The sequence below is a fragment of the Aegilops tauschii genome, chromosome 1 (genome assembly GCF_002575655.3).
Source record: "Aegilops tauschii subsp. strangulata cultivar AL8/78 chromosome 1, Aet v6.0, whole genome shotgun sequence".
Taxonomy (NCBI): Eukaryota; Viridiplantae; Streptophyta; class Magnoliopsida; order Poales; family Poaceae; genus Aegilops; species Aegilops tauschii.
Window position 1 is genome coordinate 125,218,864 of NC_053035.3, and position 6,000 is coordinate 125,224,863.

The window sequence follows — 6,000 nt, forward strand, 5'->3', positions numbered from 1 at the left end:
ATTTTTTCGTCGAGTTTTAAAAAAAAAGTTAGGACCGACCGGACCAGGGCCGGCCCAGTCGCCAGGCCACGGCCCAGCCGGCCCGTCACCGCGCCCCGCTCGTCCCCGAGCTCGGGACGGAGTCCCGAGCCGCCATGGCATCGCCGCCGCCTCCGTGCCGCCGCCGGCCTCCTCTTGCCCCTCCCCCACGCCACCTTGCCCCCTCCCCTCCTATAAAGGGCGCCGCCCCGGGCCCCTCTCTCTCCTCCTCCTCCGCCGCAACCGCCGCCCTCGCCGGAGTCCCGCCCCGACGAGATCTGCCGCCGCCGCCCCGCTTCGTCCCGTCGTTGTGGACCGCCGCCGACGCCGCCATCCTCCTCGCCGCGACGCATCGCCCCTCCCCGACCTCTCCATCGCCCTCCTGGACGACCGGAGCCGCCGGACCCGAGCCGCCGCCGCCGCGTCGCTCCGCCTCACCGCCGCACTTCGCCGGGAACCGCCGCCGCCGCCGGTTTATTTGCCCGAGCCGGTAAAACCCTTAAACCCGCCCTGTCCGGTTTATTCTTTTAGGCTTTCTGCAGTTTTTCCTTTAGCCGGTTTTGTTTTTTTAGATTAGTTATTTAATGAACGTTTTCTGTTTAGTAGTTCCTAGCGAACGTATTCGTTCCCTAGTACTGTTCAGCGAACGCTCTTATTTTTAGTTTCTGTTTTCGCGGCCAGGGGCCTAGGTGTAATTATTTATTTTACAGTCTAGCGCCTTATTTTCAAATGATCACAACTCTTTGCTCGTTTATCCAAATCCAACGAAACCAATGCCCACTTCTTCATTATGATCTCCTCTTTCCCGTAAAACAACTTAAACATGTTTTTTAAAGTTTTAAAATTTGAATTAGAACAGATTTGAATTCAAACTTCTTTTGATCGTAATTTGAGTTTCGTAGCTCCGTTTGAGTTGATTCTTTTTGCAAATTAAAGCTCTTGACCTAAACTTCCTGATAAGGCCAAATTCATCTAATTTTGGTACCGTTAGAAATTGTTTTATGTTGCAAGAGTTATTTGCTTGGTTTTGAAGTTTTCCGAATTGTTTTCCTCGTTCTTTCTGATCTTTTGAGTGATTGCTTATGTGTGGTTACCATTGCTTGCTTACGATAGATTGACCGGAGTGTGACGAGTAGATCTATCCAGAGTATTGAGTGCGAATCATCTTCATCAACATTGCAGGCAAGTTCACACTTTGATCATACTTTTCATTACCCAGTTTTATTGCATTAGATCAATCCTCAAACAACTGCATGATTAGGATCTGATTAATATGTGGGTTTTTGGGAAGTAGATGAGGTAGTACCTATTGTCCTGTTTACTATCAAACCCTTGGAGTTACTTCTACGTTTGCTTATATTGCTATGCTATGCTCGTAGACGTGGATTGGGTTTGAGTGAATTTTCCATGACAGATGTGAGATTGTTAATTAATGGTTCAACTTAAGGTGGCTACTTAAATAAACAACTGGGTGGATTGAGGCACCTGGAGAACCCAGTGTTGCCTGTATTTTTGGATATCCCGGAGTACCCGTGTGATCATCCTATGGACCGCCACCCAGACTCAAAGGGGTCATAAGATTATTTAGGCTAGAAACTTCCGTGTGCAGCCACAAGCCATTATGGGCTCTGGCATAGTTGAGTAAGTTGTGTGAGCTCTTGAAGAGGTGGACTAGCAGATGTAGGGGGTTTGTAGGTGTAACGGTCTGCCCGGAGTAGAGAGTAAATGCTTCTGAAAGACTGTGTCTCGATCATCCGTTTCTCAAACACCAAGTAGTGCGAGAAATCCAACGGAGGAGATCGAGTCTTGTGGGGAAAAGTGCACAAACCTCTGTAGAGTGTACAAACTAATCATGATTAGCCGTGTCCCCGGTTATGGACAACTTGAGTATCTAGTACTTGGATTATCATGTGAATCTCATCATGTTCCTTTAATTAATCCTGTTGGGTTAATGATGATACTTAATTGGGATTGAGATGCTGTCAACCATCTCAATGTTTAACAACCACCATGATAGTCAAATAAAATTTATTCCTTTGCAGTAGGGAAAAATTGGCTTTTCGCAAAAACATTATAACCATAGAGCTTTTCCACCAGCCATATATGCATGTAGTGATAGCCTTTGTTCATCATTTCTCTATGGTGTGAATTTGCCAGCATATTCCATGTGCTGACCCGTTTTCGGGCTGCAACGTTTCATGTTGCAGGATATCTTACGACGAGTAAGTGATACGTTAGGGTTACGATTTCTACACTCAACTTTGCCGTTGGTGTTGATGGGAATCCACAACCTTGTTACTTCCGCTATATTTGGATTGAGGTAATAGTATTTACGTTACTTTATACATGTGATTTACCTTTGTTATAAATCCTCGAGTACTGTGTGTGTCAGCATACCGATCCAGGGATGACACTTAAGCACAGAGACTTGATCCATTCGGGTCGGGTCGCTACACTTAAATTTTTCAATAGGCCTGAAAGACCCTCCGCTGCCAACAAAAACAGGTAAGGGGAGATCGAATCTCCCTAGCGGATACCTCTGCTAGGTTTAAACTCCTCCAACTTCTTCCCATTGAAAAGAACTGAATATGAGAGTGAGATGACCAGGCCCATGACAATGTTTACCCACCTCTGAGGGAACCCCAACTTCAGCATTATGGCTCTTAAATAATCCCATTCGACCCTATCATATGCTTTCATCATGTCCAATTTAAGAGCACAATGACGGTTTTTGATAGCCATGTCCCTCTTCATAAAATGCAAGCATTCGTATGCCACAATAATGTTGTCTGTAATCAACCAGCCAGGAACAAAGGTCGACTGCTCTACCGAGATGATCTCTGGAAGTACTAGCTTCAGGCGATTAGCTATGACTTTTGAAGCTATCTTATAGAGCACGTTACAAAGACCGATAGGGCAAAATTGTGCAAGCAAAGACTGGTTTTTTCCCTTAGGAATTAGCACCAAATGGGTCTGATTTATCCCTTCCGCACTTTCCTGTCCTTCAACAATTTTCAAAACAGCACTAGTGACCTCCACTCCACAAACTCCCCAATGCTTCTAAAAATGCTTAGGGAACCCGTCTGGTCCTGGTGATTTTGTGGGGAACATTCGATAGAGGGCGGTTTTTACCTCCTCCTCGGTATAGACAGCATCAAGCTGGGCACGCGTGTCATTAGTAATTTTAGCTGGGACTGCGTCCAGAATTTCCTGCATGTTTGTGCAGCCTTCCGACGTGTACAGTGTTTGGTAAAACTGCGTCGTCGTTGCACACATCTCATCCACATCCTCCGTCACTTGCCCATCTGGTTTAGTCAGGGCTGTGATATAGTTTTTTCTCCTTCGCATCACCGCACGCTTAACGATTTGCCTCTCTTTGACGTGGACATATTGAATAACTTCATTGATGAGTGGTTTGAAAATGCGAACCTCAGCATCGATGATCTTCAGCTTCCAATTGGCATCAGTGTCTCCTTTCACGGAGCCATTGCAAATGAGCTGGCTCTGGCTCAGAAGATTGTTGAACTGAAGAACAAAATTGACTATGAGAAGGCTCAGTTCAAGAAGAACATGGCCAAGCTCAGCGTGGCTGATGTTCAAAACTTCAAGCAGATGTTGCATGACCTCAAAGAGCAGTTTCAACAGAAACGTGAAGCAGCAAAAGGATCAAGAGAACGTATGAAGCTCTCCGCTGCCAAATGTGTTCAAGCTCATAATGAAGCTGAGAAGCGCAAGGCTCTTGGGCGTCCAGGCATTGACCCCAAGATGGCTGCCAAGAAGAAGAAGCCAGCTGTGGCACAAGCTGAAGCATCAAGGCAGGAAGCACCTCGCATTGTCTTCCCTGCTAGTATGACAGGCTCGAAACCTAAGGTCCCCATAGTTGCTTCAGAACTCAAGAAAACAAGGGCAGCTGAAGCCGAAGCCAGAAAGCGCAAGACCAAGAACACCACTGACGATGCTCCACCGACCAAGAAGAGAAAGACAAAGAAGAAAGATCGGACTGCTCTCACAGAGCCCCTTGTCGTCGAGCCAATCTCAGTTGCTCGTCCTGCATCTGAACACCGAGAGCGTCAGTTAATTGTTCACGAGCCTGCTACCACAGAGGCTCCTGAAGCTGAAGACATTCCAGTTGTTGACACCACCGCACCTGAAGACATTGGTCCCCAAGAAAATGTAAATGATGATGAAGTCCTTCCTCAGATTGAGCACCAAATGGTATCATCGCCTGTCCTCACGAACAGCAAACTCATCAGCATTGGTCATCCTTTGACGCTAATTGCTCAGGATGATTCATGGGCTGATCACCCTCAAGACTCCCCCCGTCAAGAAGAATCACCGAGTACTCCCCCAACTTAAGTCACCAGTCCGGTGCTTGATGATGATGACTATGTGGTCCAGCCAACTCCCTCTCCACAAGCGTCGCCCACATTTCGTAGGCTTCGCAAAGGACCAAGGCCACAAGTCACTCTTTCGAGTGTTCCAGAAGGATAAGAGCACCACAACTCAGTATCACGCCAAGTGTTTCCTAAAGCCACTCCAACTGTGAATGTCTCAGAATCTGAAGCCAAAGCTGCTGAAGATACACCGGCTGCATCAGCCGCAGAACAACAAGAAACCCGTGAAGAAGAAGAAGAGTGTGTTGCCACACCCCCTACCAAACAAGAAGTTGTTCTCGAGGAGAACGTGTCCGACCCTCCAGCTACTCAAGTGGAGGTTGATAATACTAAGGCGGCCACCAACACCAATACTGAAGACAATGACGTTGTCATGGCTGAAGCAAATGTGGCACCTGAAGTTAATATGGCGCCAGAAGTGAATGTGCCTGAAGCTTCTAATGCACCTGAAGTCAATATTGCACCTGAAGCCATTGTACCACTAGCATCTCATGTCAATGCCGATGCTCCTGTACCACCTCCAAGGCCACACACTATTGAGCTGGCATTTGATCGCGTCCAACCTGTCATGGTTCGCTGGCCTATTCTGGTTCCTCCTCCTGCTCCCGGACCTCAATTTGCTTATCATGTGGAGCACAGGCCTCAGGTCCAGAAGCCAAAACCGAGGCTGCCTAGGTTTCCAGGTACAGCAACTTCACCAGGATTGTTTAATGTGAATGGCTTCATTGCACACAATACCTTCTTTGATAGCAACAAGAACCCATACTCGAAGCCAAGAATTTCATCTGATTGGTTCTAGAGCTATCAGCAGCGCAGTTACTACTCTTGTGTTCTTTACGATCAAGGGCACATCTTTCCCCATATGCGTCTAGACTGCGAAGCTATTGCTGGCCTGCCCTGCTTGGAAGAAACCCTTGACTGTTTCAGAGATGCTGGTCTGCTACAATTTGTGACTGATAAAGAGCACTAGAACGAAGAGCTTCTGCTACAATTCTATGCCACCCTCCACATTCGCGGCTACAATAGGGATCCAAAGACATGGATCCTTGAGTGGATGACAGGCAATGTACACCACGAAGCCAAAGCTCTTGATATTATTGAGCTCACTGGCCTGCCCACTCCAGGTGAACTATATGAACCTGGTTGTCAACTTCACCGCAATGCCTTGGAGAGCATCTTCCAGAAGCCTGAGCCAAACATGAGCCAAATGCTGAGCATGATGAAGCCACTGCCACGCGACGCTGAATATCCAAGGCAATTCTTTGTTGAAGACCTAGAGTATCTGCCCCGCACTATTTATCATGTCATCAGGCGAACTCTATGGCCTGTCAAAGGACATTCTCCTGCAGCAAAGCTTGAAGGAGCAATGAAGACATTGGTTTTCTATATCTTCAATGGCATCAGCTTCAATGCTCAAGACTTCTTCATCAGGCAATTGGCTGCATCTGGCTCTGATTTATTTGGTCTGATGTTTTATGCTCCATGGGTAATGCGCCTCATCAAGCTTCACTCTGCTGTCAACTATCAGCCCTCTGCACGCAACCACATTATCTTCTTACCAGAGGTTGATATGTCTGTCGAAGCCATA

At 47.1% G+C, this 6,000-nt stretch overlaps 1 pseudogene; it reads left to right on the plus strand.

The window, feature by feature from the left end:
• The window catches only part of LOC141027807 (vignain-like), a 45,416-nt pseudogene extending 40,051 nt beyond the window's left edge, over positions 1-5,365 (plus strand).
• Positions 5,366-6,000: the final 635 nt, after the last annotated feature.